This window comes from Arachis stenosperma, chromosome 1 (genome assembly GCF_014773155.1).
Source record: "Arachis stenosperma cultivar V10309 chromosome 1, arast.V10309.gnm1.PFL2, whole genome shotgun sequence".
In the NCBI taxonomy this organism is placed as follows: domain Eukaryota; kingdom Viridiplantae; phylum Streptophyta; class Magnoliopsida; order Fabales; family Fabaceae; genus Arachis; species Arachis stenosperma.
This window is the reverse complement of record NC_080377.1, coordinates 52,868,229-52,884,412: the sequence shown is the minus strand read 5'-3', so window position 1 is coordinate 52,884,412 and position 16,184 is coordinate 52,868,229. Positions and strand designations below refer to the sequence as shown.

General features: G+C 40.9%; 1 non-coding gene across 1 annotated transcript; it reads left to right on the top strand.

Moving 5' to 3' along the window:
• The first annotated feature begins 576 nt into the window (after positions 1-576).
• LOC130956921 (small nucleolar RNA R71) lies at positions 577-684 on the top strand. The gene has a single exon (XR_009077230.1). It is a non-coding gene; the product is annotated as a small nucleolar RNA R71 (small nucleolar RNA).
• Positions 685-16,184: the final 15,500 nt, after the last annotated feature.

Genomic DNA, 16,184 nt, shown 5'->3' with positions numbered 1-16,184 from the left:
GTCAGAGGGGTTCTGCTTAGAATTCTCTGTCTGTTGCTGAGAAGATGATGGAAAAGGCTTGCCATTGCTAAACCTGTTTCTTCCACCATTATTGTTGTTGAAACCTTGTTGAGGTCTCTCTTGATTCTTCCATGAGAAATTTGGGTGATTTCTCCATGAAGAATTATAGGTGTTTCCATAGGGTTCTCCTAGGTAATTCACCTCTTCCATTGAAGGGTTCTCAGGATCATAGGCTTCTTCTTCAGATGAAGCATCCTTAGTACTGCTTGGTGCATTTTGTATTCCAGACAGACTTTGAGAAATCAGATTGACTTGTTGAGTCAATATTTTATTCTGAGCCAGAATGGCATTCAGAGTATCAATCTCAAGAACTCCTTTCTTCTGATTTGTCCCATTGTTCACAGGATTCCTTTCAGAAGTGTACATGAATTGGTTATTTGCAACCATTTCAATTAGCTCTTGAGCTTCTGTAGGCGTCTTCTTCAGATGAAGAGATCCTCCAGCAGAGCTATCCAAAGACATCTTGGATAGTTCAGAGAGACCATCATAGAAAATACCTATGATGCTCCATTCAGAAAGCATATCAGATGGACACTTTCTGATCAATTGTTTGTATCTTTCCCAAGCTTCATAGAGGGATTCTCCATCCTTCTGTCTGAAGGTTTGGACTTCCACTCTAAGCTTACTCAATTTTTGAGGTGGAAAGAACTTTGCCAAGAAGGCATTGACTAGCTTTTCCCATGAGTCCAGGCTTTCTTTAGGTTGTGAGTCCAACCATATCCTAGCCCTGTCTCTTACAGCAAAAGGGAATAGCATAAGCCTGTAGACCTCAGGGTCAACCCCATTAGTCTTGACAGTATCACAGATTTGCAAGAATTCAGCTAAGAACTGATGAGGATCTTCCAATGGAAGTCCATGGAACTTGCAATTCTGTTGCATTAGAGAAACGAATTGAGGCTTAAGCTCAAAGTTGTTTGCTCCAATGGCAGGGATAGAGATGCTTCTCCCATAGAAGTCGGGAGTAGGTGCAGTAAAGTCACCCAGCACCTTCCTTGCATTGTTTGCATTGTTGTTGTTTTCGGCTGCCATGGGTTCTTCTTCTTTGAAGATTTCTGTTAGGTCCTCTACAGAGAGTTGTGCCTTAGCTTCTCTTAGCTTTCGCTTCAAGGTCCTTTCAGGTTCAGGGTCAGCTTCAACAAGAATGCCTTTGTCTTTGCTCCTGCTCATATGAAAGAGAAGAGAACAAGAAAAATATGGAATCCTCTATGTCACAGTATAGAGATTCCTTGAGGTGTCAGAAGAACAGAAAATCAGAAGGAAGAGGTAGAAGAATTCGAACTTTAATCAGATAGAGTTCGAATTGTGCATTGAGGAGGAGTGGTACTCCATAAATAGAAGGATGTGAGAAGAAGGGAAGTAATTTTCGAAAATTAATTAAAAAGATTTTAAAAACATTTTGAAAAATTGATTGATAATTTTCGAAAACTAAAAGTGGAAGAGAAATCAAGTGATTTTTGAAAAAGATTTTGAAATTAGAAATCAAAAAGATATGATTGAAAACTAATTTGAAAAAGATGTGATAAAAAAAAAGATATGATTAAAAAGTTATGATTTGAAAACAATTTTAAAAAGATTTGATTTTAAAAATTGAAGACTTGCCTAACAAGAAAAGATATGATTCAAACATTTAAACCTTTCTCAACAGAAAAGGCAACATACATGAAATGTTCAATCAAATCATTAATTGTTAGCAAGTATCTTTGAAAAAGGAAAGAAATTAATTTTGAAAACATTTGATTGAAAAGATATGATTTGAAAAAGATTTGATTTTGAAAAACTTTGAAAACTTAAAAAAAAAATTGATTTGAAAACAAAATTCTCCCCCTTGTGCCATCCTGGCGTTAAACGCCCAGAATGGTGCACATTCTGGCGTTTAACGCCCAATGTACTACCTTTTTGGGCGTTAAACGCCCAACCAGGTACCCTGGCTGGCGTTTAAACGCCAGTCTGTCCTTCTTCACTGGGCGTTTTGAACGCCCAGCTTTTTCTGTGTAATTCTTCTGCTGCATGTTCTGAATCTTCAGTTCCCTGTACTATTGACTTGAAAATAGAACCAAGATCAAATAAACAATGCATGCAAGACACCAAACTTAAAATTAGACACTAGACTCAAACAAGAAACATAAAATATTTTTTTGGTTTTTATGATTTTGAAATTTTTTTTGGATTTTTCGAAAATTATATGGAAATAGAAAATAAAGGTTTCAGAATTCTTAATCTGAATTCCAGGAATCATTGCAATGCTAGTCTAAGACTCCAGTCCAGGAATTAGACATGGCTTCACAGCCAGCCAAGCTTTCAAAGAAAGCTTCGGTCCAAAACACTAGACATGGCCAATGGCCAGCCAAGCCTTAGCAGATCATTGCTCCAATAGCAAGATTGATAGAAATCAACAAGCTCTTGTGATGATAAGTTGAAACCTCGGTCCAATAAGATTAGACATGGCTTCTCAGCCAGCCAGATTTCAACAGATCATCATGAAACTCTAGAATTCAATTTTAAAGAAATTCTGAAAAAAATTACCTAATCTAAGCAACAAGATGAACCGTCAGTTGTCCATACACGAAACAATCCCCGGCAACGGCGCCAAAAACTTGGTGTGCGAAATTGTGATCACTACTTTTCACAACTCAAATAATCCCTAGTAATGGCCCCAAAGACTTGGTGCTCAATACCATGGCATAAACACAACTTTGCACAACTAACCAGCAAGTGCACTGGGTCGTCCAAGTAATAAACCTTACGCGAGTAAGGGTCGATCCCACGGAGATTGTTGGTATGAAGCAAGCTATGGTCACCTTGTAAATCTTAGTCAGGCAGACTCAAATGGGTATGGATGATATATGAATAAAACATAAAGATAAAGATAGAGATACTTATGCATATCATTGGTGAGAGCTTCAGATAAGCGTATGAAGATGCTGTCCCTTCCGTCTCTCTGCTTTCCTACTGTCTTTCATCCAATCCTTCTTACTCCTTTCCATGGCAAGCTTATGCAAGGGTTTCACCGTTGTCAGTGGCTACCTCCCATCCTCTCAGTGGAAATGTTCAACGCACCCTGTCACGGCACGGCTATCCATCTGTCGGTTCTCGATCAGGCCGGAATAGAATCCATTGATTCTTTTGCGTCTGTCACTAACGCCCCGCCTTCAGGAGTTTGAAGCACGTCACAGTCATTCAATCATTGAATCCTACTCAGAATACCACAGACAAGGTTAGACCTTCCGGATTCTCTTGAATGCCGCCATCAGTTCTTGCCTATACCACGAAGACTCTGATCTCACGGAATGGCTGGCTCGGTTGTCAGGCGATCAACCATGCATCGTGTTATCAGGAATCCAAGAGATAAACATTAGAGCCTCGTTTGCTTGTAGAACAAGAGTGGTTGTCAGTCACTTTGTTCATGAGTGAGAATGATGATGAGCGTCACATAATCATCACATTCATCAAGTTCTTGAGTGCGAATGAATATCTTGGACAAAGAACAAGCGGAATTGAATAGAAGAACAATAGTAATTGCATTAATACTCGAGGTACAGCAGAGCTCCACACCTTAATCTATGGTGTGTAGAAACTCCACCGTTTGAAAATACATAAGAACAAGGTCTAGGTATGGCCGAATGGCCAGCCTCCCAATGATCTAAGAACGAGATGTCCAAAGATCAGATCCCCCAAATACAATAGTAAAAGGTCCTACTTATAGAAAACTAGTAGCCTAAGGTGTACAAAGATGAGTAAATGACATAAAAATCCACTTCCGGGCCCACTTGGTGTGTGCTTGGGCTGAGCAATGAAGCATTTTTCGTGTAGAGACTCTTCTTGGAGTTAAACGCCAGCTTTGGTGCCAGTTTGGGCGTTTAACTCCCATTTTGGTGCCAGTTCCGGCGTTTAACGCTGGAAATCCTGAGGGTGACTTTGAACGCCAGTTTGGGCCATCAAATCTTGGGCAAAGTATGGACTATCATATATTGCTGGAAAGCCCAGGATGTCTACTTTCCAACGCCGCTGAGAGCGCGCCAATTAGACTTCTGTAGCTCTAGAAAATCCACTTCGAGTGCAGGGAGGTCAGAATCCAACAGCATCTACAGTCCTTTTCAGTCTCTGAATCAGATTTTTGCTCAGGTCCCTCAATTTCAGCCAGAAAATACCTGAAATCACAGAAAAACACACAAACTCATAGTAAAGTCCAGAAAAGTGAATTTTAACTAAAAACTAATAAAAATATACTAAGAACTCAACTAAAACTACTAAAAACATACTAAAAACAATGCCAAAAAGCGTACAAATTATCCAATCATCAGTAACAAGTAACAAACCCCTTTAAAATTGATAACCGAGTATTTAAACCTCGGGTCGTCTTCTCAAGGAATTGTAGGGAGGTATGTTCTTATTATTGGTTATGAAGATTGTAAATCGGGATTTTGAAGTTTGGGCAATGGGCACAGGTATATTTAAATGACAAGTAAAATAAATTAACAATAATAAAATCTCTTGGCAAGGTATGAAGAACTGGAAATCTTATTCTAGTTATCCTTATCAATTATGATGAGAATTGGATTTTTCTCCCACTTTGTTAACCTCTAACTATGAAGGTAAGTTAAGTGGATGAATTAATTCGAATCCTCAAGTCCCAGTCTTTCCTTGGGAAAAGTTAGAGTTATTGGATCTCGAATCAATTCTTGAAGAATTCCAATTTTCAATTAACAATGAGTTTGATAACTCAAGAGTTACCAATTAATCAACCAGAGCCAAAAGGTAGAAAATCTAAATTAAAATCATTTATCTGAAAATATCTCAGTAATGTATATTAAATAAGAAAATCAATCCTAACATGGAAAGTTCATAAGCCAATTGGACAACATAATTCAGATACAAATGAAAGCATCAGAGTAAATAAAAATAAAAGAGAAAATAAATAAAAAGAACATTGAACCTGAGATGAAGATGAAATATTCCTAATTTCTAAAAATCCTAATCCTAAATCCTAAGAGAGAGGAGAGAGCCTCTCCCTCTAAAAACTACATCTAAATCCTAAAAAGTGAATTATCAAAGCCTCCTGATGAATGGATGCATTCCCCCACTTCATAGCCTCTAATCTGTGTTCTCTGGGCCGAAAACTGGGTCAGAAACAGTCCAGAAGTCACTTCCAGCGCTTTCTGGTCCGTACAGGTCGCGGCCAAGTGACGCGGAGGCGTCATCCACGCGTCCGTTCGGATTGCAGTTCGCATATGCGACGTGGGCGCGTCATTCACGCGTTCGCGTTGCCTAACTTCGGGGCAGCTATGGCAAATTATATATCAAATCGAAGCCTCAGACGTTAGCTTTCCAACGCAACTGAATCCGCATCATTTGGACCTCTGTAGCTAAAGGTATAGCCGTTTGAGTGGGAAGAGGTTAGGCTGGACAGCTTAACAATTCCTCCAACTTCTTGTATTCCTTCCACTTTTGCATGCTTCTTTTCCATCCTCTAAGCCATTCCTGCCCTATAATATCTGAAAACACTTAACACACATATCAAGGCATCTAATGGTAATAAGAGAGGATTAAACATAGGGAACTTTAGGCTAAAGAAGTATGTTTTCAATCAAAGCACATAATTAGGAAGGCAAATGTAAAACCATGCAAATTGTATGAATAAGTGGGTAAAGAGTTGATAAAATCCACTCAATTAAGCACAAGATAAACCATAAAAAAGTGGTTTATCACACTCTCATACCAACTCTCAAAAATCACAAAAGACTTTGACTTCCTAAGCAATAATGAGCACTCTAATGCAAGTCCAAGGAAAGACGCTCGGGATTAATACTCTCGATTGTAGATTATAGAATTGTTTGATGCGAGATTTGAGTGTCGATTAGACTATACTCACGATTGTATTCACTACTAAATTCTATATTGACATACAAAATTTCGTTTATCAAAATGGCGCCATTGCCGGGGATTTGCTTATGTGTGCCATGTTATTGTTTAGTGTAAATATGTGTATATGTACATACTTGCATTTTCTCTTGATTGTTTCTTTGTTTGATTGACATAGGATCAATCTTTGTCTAATTCTACTTGTTACCATGAGCTTTACATTCCCTTCATTGTATGGCGCGTTCACAACCGAATCCGAGCTTAGCCCCATTTGATCCGGAAATTGAACGAACTTTGCTTCACATTAGGCAAGCTCGAAGGCGGTTAACCTTTGGAGAAGGTGAAAAAGTTCCTACCAATTCACCGACCTTACTCGAAGTGGATTCCGAACCGTCACTCGAAGAAGGCACTAGCTATTCTTCCGTTGGTACTACTAATAGTTCTTCTTTTGATCTAGGTCCCGGCACCATGGCCGCTCCAAGGAGAGTTACTCTCAAGGAAGCGGGTGCACTGGATTATGTTCTTCAACCCATTCATGTGCTTCATCCAAACTTGGACGCGAGATTTGAACTCTAGACCGCTTTAATTCACCTCATACCTAAGTTCCATGGACTTCCCGCACAAGATCCTATTCGACACCTCAAGGATTTTCATAGTGTATGCTCAACAACTAGGCGGGAAGGATCCGATGAAGTTGCCGTATGGTTGTTTGCCTTCCCATTCTCTCTTGAAGATAAAGCTAAAGAGTGGTTCTACACTTTACCTAGCGAAGTTGTTTCCAATTGGGACTTGTTTAGAAGAGGGTTTTTAAAAAAATTCTTGCCCACGAAAAGGATGGACAAGCTAAGGAAGGAGATCTCATGTATTGTGCAAGGCAAAACGAAAACTCTATACAAATATTGGGAACGGTTTCGCAAACTCCTTGACGCATGCCCCAACCACATGCTTGACACTCAAGTATTGCTCGGCTACATATGCCAAGGGATGAGGGAACAAGATAAGACTCTTTTGGATACATCTAGCAATGGCTCCTTATCCAAATATAGGACGGCGGAAGAGGCATGGCAACTCATTGGCGACATGGCCGAATCCAACCAACATGCTAGAAAAAGAGTTAACCGCCCAAAGGCCGTGAATGAAGTATCATCTAGTAGCGAGACCGTCGCTCTTGCCAAATCCTTGGGTGAGATGACAAACATTCTAAAGCAACTCCAATTGGGTCAACAATAACCTTCACCACCTCCTCAACAATATAACCAACAACCTCCTCAACAATATAGTCAACAATTGGTCCCCCAAAAAGTGTGCGGCATTTGCTCTTGCTATTCCCATTACACGAACGAGTGTCCGAGTCTTCAAGAGGATAATACCTTGGTGGCTACCCACAACTATTATGACCGCCCAAATCAAGGGTAGCACCAACAAGGCGTCAATTTCAACCAAGGGTATCCCCAACAAGGAGGAAGCTACAATCAAGAGATAGCAATTATAATCAAAATTGGAGGGACAATCATCAACAAGGAGGTAGCGACAACAACAACAATGGAGGCAATCAAAGATGGAACAACAACAACTCACAAAACCGATACTCCCAAAGCCGACCATACACCCAACAAAACCAAGGAAGAAACTACCAAACCTATCAACTACCACATCAATGACCACCACCTCTACCCAACCAATCACAAGCCCCTCAAATCACATACCCTTCCACTTCTCCCAATCAAGATGATACACTTCGGACTATTCTCCAAGGCCAAAAAGAGCTTCAAACCACACTTGCTTCCAGCCTTACCGGTCTTACATCTACTCTACAAGCTCTTCTTGCACGCATGGACCCACCCTTCACTTCCGCTCCTCAAGCCCCAAATTCTAGTGCCATTCCCTCTCAACCTCAACCCAATTCCAAAGGTGGCATTAATGTCATTACCTTGAGATCCGGGACTCAATTGAAAGAGAAGAAGGTAAAGGACCCAAGTCCGATCATAATCACTCAAGAGGAGGAGGGAATCGAGATAGAAGAAATAGAAGAGGAGGAGGAAGCACAAGTCATAGTTGAGGATGAAGAGACTCAACCAACAAGTGAGATCCCCAAGAATAAGGGAGTTGTGGAAGAAGAAATTGCTCAACCAATCCCATTTCCTACACTTGCAAAGAAAGCTAGGAAGCGTATGGAACTTGATCCCAAAATGGTAGAGATGTTCAAGAAAGTTGAGGTAACTATCCCCCTCTTTGATTCTATCCATCAAGTACCTAAATATGCAAAATTTCTTAAGGATTTATGCATGAACAAGGATAGAATTCTTGAGTTAGAAACTATTCCATTGGGAGTTCTATTTCTACTTTAATGGGAGCATTACCCGAGAAGTGTGATGATCCGGGCCCGTGCATGGTCACTTGCACCATAGATGGGGTTCAATTTCTAGATTGTATGTGTGATCTCGGTGCATGTGTTAGCATTATGTCTCTTTCCGTTTACCGTATATTGAGGCTACCACCATTGAAGAGGTCGGCGGCAAGATTCGTTTTGGCAGACAAGAGCATAATAACCGTGACGGGTGTTGCGGAAGATGTATTGGTGAATATAAAAGGGTTGGTGTTTCCAATTGATTTTTACGTTCTTGAGATGCCATCAAGCGAGTCCGAGAGGGCATCGTCTATCCTACTTGGGAGACCATTTTTGAGGACCTCTAGATTCAAGTTGGATGCCTACTCGGGAACCTACTCGTTTGAAATAGATGGAAGAGTCGTGAGTTTTAGCCTAGAAGAAGCAATGAAGCACCCACCGGAGAATCATTATCTATTCCGGTGTGACCCAATTGATAACATTATGGCCAAAGTACATTTGCAAAGTTAGATGAGAAGCATATAATTGAAGGCACAAGTGAAAATCCAAGTGAAGCGAACGCATTACACCATCCAGACCATCTGGAAGTTCAAGCCTCAAGTCAAGACCAAAAGGTAGAATTAAAGCCACTACCACCCCACCTAAAGTACTCATATCCTGATGAAGCCCACAAATTTCCCGTGATTATTGCAAAGGAACTAAATCCTCAACAAGAAGAAAAGTTGCTATGTGTCTTGAGGAAGAACAAAAGGGCCATAGGGTGGAGCTTGGCGGATCTAGTGGGAATAAGCCCCTAAGTATGCGAGCACCGAATATTCCTCGAAGAAGGAGCTAGACTCGTTCGACAACCTCAAAGGCGACTCAATCCTACTATTCTAGAGGTTGTGAAAAAAGAGGTCATCCGGCTATTAGAAGCGGACATCATCTACCCCATTTCAGATAGTGAATGGGTGAGCCCGGTCCAAGTCGTGCCAAAGAAATCCAGGGTGACCACAATCAAGAATAAGAGCGGGGAGCTTATAGCAACAAGGGTGCAAAACTCTTGGAGGGTGTGCATCGACTATCGAAGGTCGAATGCGGCTACTAGAAAAGATCATTTCCCACTACCGTTTATCGACCAAATGCTTAATCGATTAGCTGGTAAATCTCATTATTATTTTCTAGATGGTTATTCGGGGTACTTCCAAATACACATTGCTCTAAAAGATCAAGAAAAAACAATATTTACTTGCCCCTTTGGAATCTATGCCGATAAGCATATGCCATTCGGCTTATGCAATGCACCGACAACTTTCCAAAGGTGCATGATGAGCATATTTGCGGATTTTCTAGAGCAATGCATGGAAGTTTTCATGGACAATTTCAGCGTGTATGGTGATTCTTTTGATCATTGCTTGGATAATCTTGAAAAAGTTTTGGAAAGATGCACTAAATCAAACCTTGTCTTAAATTTTGAAAAGTGTCATTTCATGGTTAGGCAAGGCATTGTTTTAGGACATATTGTTTCCAAAGAAGTTATTTCTGTAAATCCGGCAAAAATCAATGTTATATCTAGCTTGCCTTTCCCCTCCTCCGAGAGGGAAGTCCGTTCGTTCCTTGGACATGCAGGATTTTACCGAAGATTTATCAAGGACTTTAGTAAGGTAGCATTACCTCTATCTCGACTATTGTAAAAGGACATTGAGTTTGATCTAAGCAAGGAGTGCATGGAAGCTTTCGACAAGCTTAAAGTGGCATTGACACAAGCTCCCATCGTAAAAGGGCCAGATTGGAGTTAGCCGTTCGAAATAATGTGCGATGCTCCAAATTATGCGGTGGGAACCATGTTAGCACAACGCGAGGGTAAGAATCCATATGTCATAACCTATGCATCAAAAACACTAGATGGGGACCAATCCAACTACACTACTACCGAGAAAGAACTCTTGGCTATTGTTTTTGCTTTGGATAAATTCCGAGCCTATCTTCTTGGTTCTAAGGTAGTAGTGTACTCAGATCATGCGGCGTTAAAATATTTGTTGGCTAAGAAGGAATCCAAACCGAGATTGATTAGATGGGTTTTATTGTTGCAAGAATTTGATTTGGAAATCAAAGATAGGAGTGGTTCGCAAAACCTAGTGGCGGATCACTTAAGTTGCCTTGAACACACCAACGGCGATACTGCTCCTATCAATGATTCTTTTCCCCTTTAGGGCTTGCACTCAATCTCGGAAGTTATTCCTATGTATGCTCCAATAGCAAACTACTTGGTCTCCCGCACCTTTCCTCCTAACCTCTCCAAACATCAAAAGGATAAGCTAAAAAGTGAATCCAAAAACTATGTATGGGATGATCCCTACCTTTGGAGATGTGGAGCGGACCAAGTAGTCCGAAGGTGCATTCCCCAAACCGAATTCCAAGCAATCTTGGACGCTTGCCATTCCTCCGAGGGAGATGGACATTATGGACCTCAAAGGACGGCAAGAAAGGTCCTTGATTGTGAATTTTGGTGGCCAACCCTTCTTAAAGACTCTTCTCTTTATTACAAATCTTGTTCTTAATGCCTTAGATTTAGTAATATCTTTAAGAAGGATGAAATCTCCCAACAAAACATGCTATTTTGTGAAATCTTCGATGTGTGGGGTATCGACTTCATGGGGCCATTTCCAAACTCTAATGGTTTTCTCTACATTCTACTAGCTGTCGATTATGTGTCCAAATGGGTGGAAGCGATATCCACCCAGACGGACGATGCTAATGTAGTTCTCTCTTTTGTGAGGAATAATATAATTTGTCGCTTTGGGTCACTACGAGCAATCGTGAGTGACCAAGGTTCACACTTTTGCAACAAAAGAATGGAAGGGCTCATGAAGAAATACGGCATCATACATAAAGTTGCCACGGCCTATCACCCCCAAACAAACGGCCAAGCCGAGGTTTCCAATCGGGAAATCAAGCATGTATTGGAAAGGATTGTGAAGCCTAGTAGAAAAGATTGGAGTGCCAAGCTTACCGACGCACTTTGGGCATACCGAACGACATACAAAACGCCGATTGGCATGAGCCCCTTTCGGTTGGTGTGTGGTAAAGCTTGCCACTTACCAGTAGAAATTGAACACAAATCATATTGGGCCGTCAAGGAATGCAATCTAAGTTTAGGTGGGGTCGGAGTTGAGAGAAAGTTTCAATTGGCGGAATTAGAATGTTTGAGATTAGAGGCCTATGACAACTCTAGGCTTTACAAAGAACATTAGGAGAAGGGAATTTAGGCCCGGTGAACTAGTCCTCCTTTACAACTCAAGGTTGAGATTGTTGCCCGGAAAGCTAAGATCAAGATGGGAGGGACCCTATCAAGTAGAGAAAGCGGAACCTTATGGAGTCTACCATTTGCGCCATCCCTCAAGTCCGGATATTTTCAAGGTAAATGGGCACCGTCTCAAATTGTATCATGGTGAGCAAAGGAAGAGCAACAAGGATATTGAGGTATTCCTTTTGGAAGATGTACCTCTTGACAAAGAGCATTGAGCTAGTGGAAGTCCAACTTAAGGACGTTAAACAAAAGTGCTAGGTGGGAGACACCCCACCATGGTGAGATATATCTTTTTGCCCTCTTTGTATATAGCCATTGGACTCTTCTTTGATTTGTGATTGCTTAGCCATTGACTTGTTTAGCTAGACTTGATTTTATTGTTCATAGAAGTTTGCACTATGGATTACTTGAATGGTAGAAAACATCCCATTTGTAGGTCTTACATGAAGTTTTAGGTGTTTTTTTAGCCCTTGGCTAGCTACCTGCTGAATTTGTGATAAGATGTGCATTCTTCATTCTCATAAAAAAGAAAAAGGAGGTGTGGCGCGCTCACGCGTGGTGCGCTTGCGCGCCCATCGGAGGATGCAGCATCTGCGCTAAATTCTAGAGAGTTAGGCGAATGTTGAGCTAGCTTCATGCCTCGCGCCTAACCCCCTTTGCGCGTGCGCGCACCTAGCGTGCACGCACCGATCTGCCACCTCGCAAATCGACGCGCGAGCACGCGTGCCGCGTCGATTGCCCTACCGCACCTCTGGTTCATTTTCCAGAGAGTTGCGCCATACCTAGGCTCGCTTTGAGCCAGAGGCACAACACCATTGCCGCACACGCGCATATGCCGCACGTGTGCCAATCTGCTCACCAATGCCCCCGCGCGTCGGCGCACTGTGCGCGCACGCGCCACCACTCCTGCAGCCAACTTGGTGCACGAAATTGTGATCTCTAATAATGGCATTCAACTTGGTGTTCGCATCTACTAACTCAGCACTTTCTTCACAACTTCGCACAACTAACCAGCAAGTGCACTGGGTCGTCCAAGTAATAAACCTTACGTGAGTAAGGGTCGATCCCACGGTGATTGTTGGTATGAAGCAAGCTATGGTTATCTTGTAAATCTCAGTTAGGCGGATAATAAATGGTTATGGGATTTTCGAAAATAAATAATAAATAAAGCATAAAATAAAGATAGAAATACTTATGTAAATCATTGGAGGAAATTCAGATAAGTGTATGGAGATGCTTTGTCCTTGTTGAATCTCTGCAACATACTGCTTTCTTACTTTCAATCCTTCATACTCCTTTCCATGGCAAGCTGTATGTAGGGCATCACCGTTGTCAATGGCTACTTCCCATCATCTCAGTGAAAAAGGTCCAAATGCTCTTGTCACAGCACGGCTAATCATCTGTCGGTTCTCGATCTTGTCGGAATAGAATCCATTGATTCTTTTGTGTTTGTCATCACGCCCAACAATCGCGAGTTTGAAGCTCGTCACAGTTATTCAATCCCTGAATCCTACTTGGAATACCATAGACAAGGTTTAGACTTTCCGGATTCTCATGAATGCCGGCATCAATTCTAGCTTATACCACAAAGATTCTGATTAAGGAATCCAAGAGATATGTGCTCGGTCTAAGGTAGAACGGAAGTGGTTGTCAATCACGCGTTCATAAAGATGGATGATGATGAGTGTCACGGATCATCACATCATCAAGTTGAAGTGCAACGGATATCTTGGAACAAGAATAAGCTGAACTGAATAGAAAATAGTAGTGATTGCATTAAAACTCGAGGTACAGCAAAGCTCCACACCCTTAATCTATGGTGTGTAAAAACTCCACCGTTGAAAATACATAAGTGATGAAGGTCTAGGTATGGCCGAGAGGCCAGCCTCCAAAACGTGATCAAAGGATCAAAATACCATCCAAAGATGTCTAATACAATAGTAAAATATCCTATTTATACTAGACTAGCTACTAGGGTTTACATAAATAAGTAATTGATGCATAAATCCACCTCCAGGGCCCACTTGGTGTGTGCTTGGGCTGAGCATGAGCTTTACACGTGTAGAGGCTTCTCTTGGAGCTAAACGCCAAGTTGTAACGTGTGTTTGGCGTTTAACTCTGGTTCGTGACGTGTTTCTGGCGTTTGACTCCAGAATACAGCATGGAACTGGCGTTGAGCGCCAGTTTACGTCGTCTAATCTCGAATAAAGTATGGACTATTATATATTGATGGAAATCTCTGGATGTCTACTTTCCAACGCCGTTGAGAGCGCGCCATTTAGAGTTTTGCTGCTCCAGAAAATCCATTTCGAGTGCAGGGAGGTCAGAATCCAACAGCATCAGCAGTCCTTTGTCAGCCTTCTTATCAGAGTTTTGCTCAGCTCCCTCAATTTCAGCCAGAAAATACCTGAAATCACAGAAAAACACACAAACTCATAGTAAAGTCCAGAAAAGTGAATTTAGCATAAAACTAATGAAAATATCCCTAAAAGTAGCTAGATCCTACTAAAAACTATCTAAAAACAATGCCAAAAAGCGTATAAATTATCCGCTCATCACAACACCAAACTTAAATTGCTGCTTGTCCCAAGCAACTGAAAATCAAATAGGATAAAAAGAAGAGAATATACTATAAATTCCAAAATATCAATGAATATTAGTTCTAATTAGATTAGCAGACTTGTAGCTTTTTACTTCTGAACAGTTTTGGCATCTCACTTTATCCATTGAAGTTTAGAATGATTGGCATCCATAGGAACTCAGAGTTCAGATAGTGTTATTGATTCTCCTAGTTAAGTATGTTGATTCTTGAACACAACTACTTTTCTGAGTCTTGGCCGTGGCCCTAAGCACTTTGTTTTCCAGTATTACCACCGTATACATAAATGCCACAGACACATGACTGGGTGAACCCTTTCAGATTGTGACTCAGCTTTGCTAAAGTCCCTAGTTAGTGGTGTCCAGAGCTCTTAAGCACACTCTTTTTGCTTTGGATCATGACTTTAACCACTCAGTCTCAAGCTTTTAACTTGGACCTGCATGCCACAAGCACATGGTTAGGGACAGCTTGATTTAGCCGCTTTGGCCAGAATTTTATTTCCTTGGGCCCTCCTATCCATTGATGCTCAAAGCCTTGGATCCTTTTTAGCCTTGCCTTTTGGTTTTAAGGGCTATTGGCTTTTTCTGCTTGCTTTTTTTTTCTTTCTAAATTTTTTTCGCCACTTTTTTTTGCAAGCTTTGTTCTTCACTGCTTTTTCTTGCTTCAAGAATCAATTTTATGATTTTTCAGATCATCAATAACATTTCTCTTTTTCATCATTCTTTCAAGAGCCAACAATTTTAACATTCATAAATAACAAGGTAAAAAATATGCACTGTTCAAGCATTCATTCAGAAAACAAAAAGTATTGTCACCACATCAATATAATTAAACTAATTTCAAGGATAATTTTGAAACTCATGTACTTCTTGTTCTTTTGTATTAGAAACATTTTTCATTTAAGAGAGGTGAAGGATTTATGGAATTATTCATAGCTTTAAGACATAGTTACTAAATACTAATGATCATGTAATAAAGACACAAACATAGACAACATATAGCATAAAAATTGAAAAAAAACAGAGAAATAAGAACAAGGAATGAGTCCACCTTAGTGGCGTCTTCTTCTTGAAGGACCAATGATGTCCTTGAGCTCTTCTATGTCTCTTCCTTACCTTTGTTGCTCCTCCCTCATTGCTCTTTGATCTTCTCTAATCTCATAGAGAATGATGGAGTGCTCTTGATGTTCCACCCTTAATTGATCCATGTTATAACTCAAGTCTTCTAGAGAAGTGTTGAGTTGTTCCCAATAGTTGTTGGGAGGAAAGTGCATCCCTTGAGGCATCTCAGGGATTTCTTGATGATGAGCTTCCTCATGCATCTCTTGAGATCCATGGATGGCCTCTCTTGTTTGCTCCATCCTTTTCTTAATGATGGGCTTGTCCTTTTCAATGAGGATGTCTCCTTCTATGATAACTCCAGCTGAGTAGCATAGATGGCAAATAAGATGAGGAAAAGCTAGCCTTGCCATGGTGGAGGACTTTTTAGCTATTTTGTAAAATTCAAGAGAGATGACTTTATGAACTTCTACTTTCTCTCCAATCATGATGCTATGGATCATGATGGCCCAATCCACAGTAACTTCAGATCGGTTGCTAGTGGGGATGATAGAGCGTTGGATGAACTCCAACCATTCTCTAGCCACAGGCTTAAGGTCCAGTCTTCTTAATTGAACCGACTTGCCTTTTGAATCTCTTTTCTATTGAGCTCCTTCCACACATATATCCATAAGGACTTGGTCCAACCTTTGATCAAAGTTGACCCTTCTAGTGTAGGGGCGTGCATTTTCTTGCATCATAGGCAAGTTGAACGCCAACCTTACATTTTCTGGACTGAAATCTAAGTATTTCCCCCGAACCATTGTAAGATAATTCTTTGGATTCGGGTTCACACTTTGATCATGGTTCCTAGTGATCTATGCATTAGCATAGAACTCTTGAACCATTAAGATTTTGACTTGTTGAATGGGGTTGGTCAAAACTTCCCAACCTCTTTTTTGGATCTCATGTCGGATCTCCGGATACTCATTT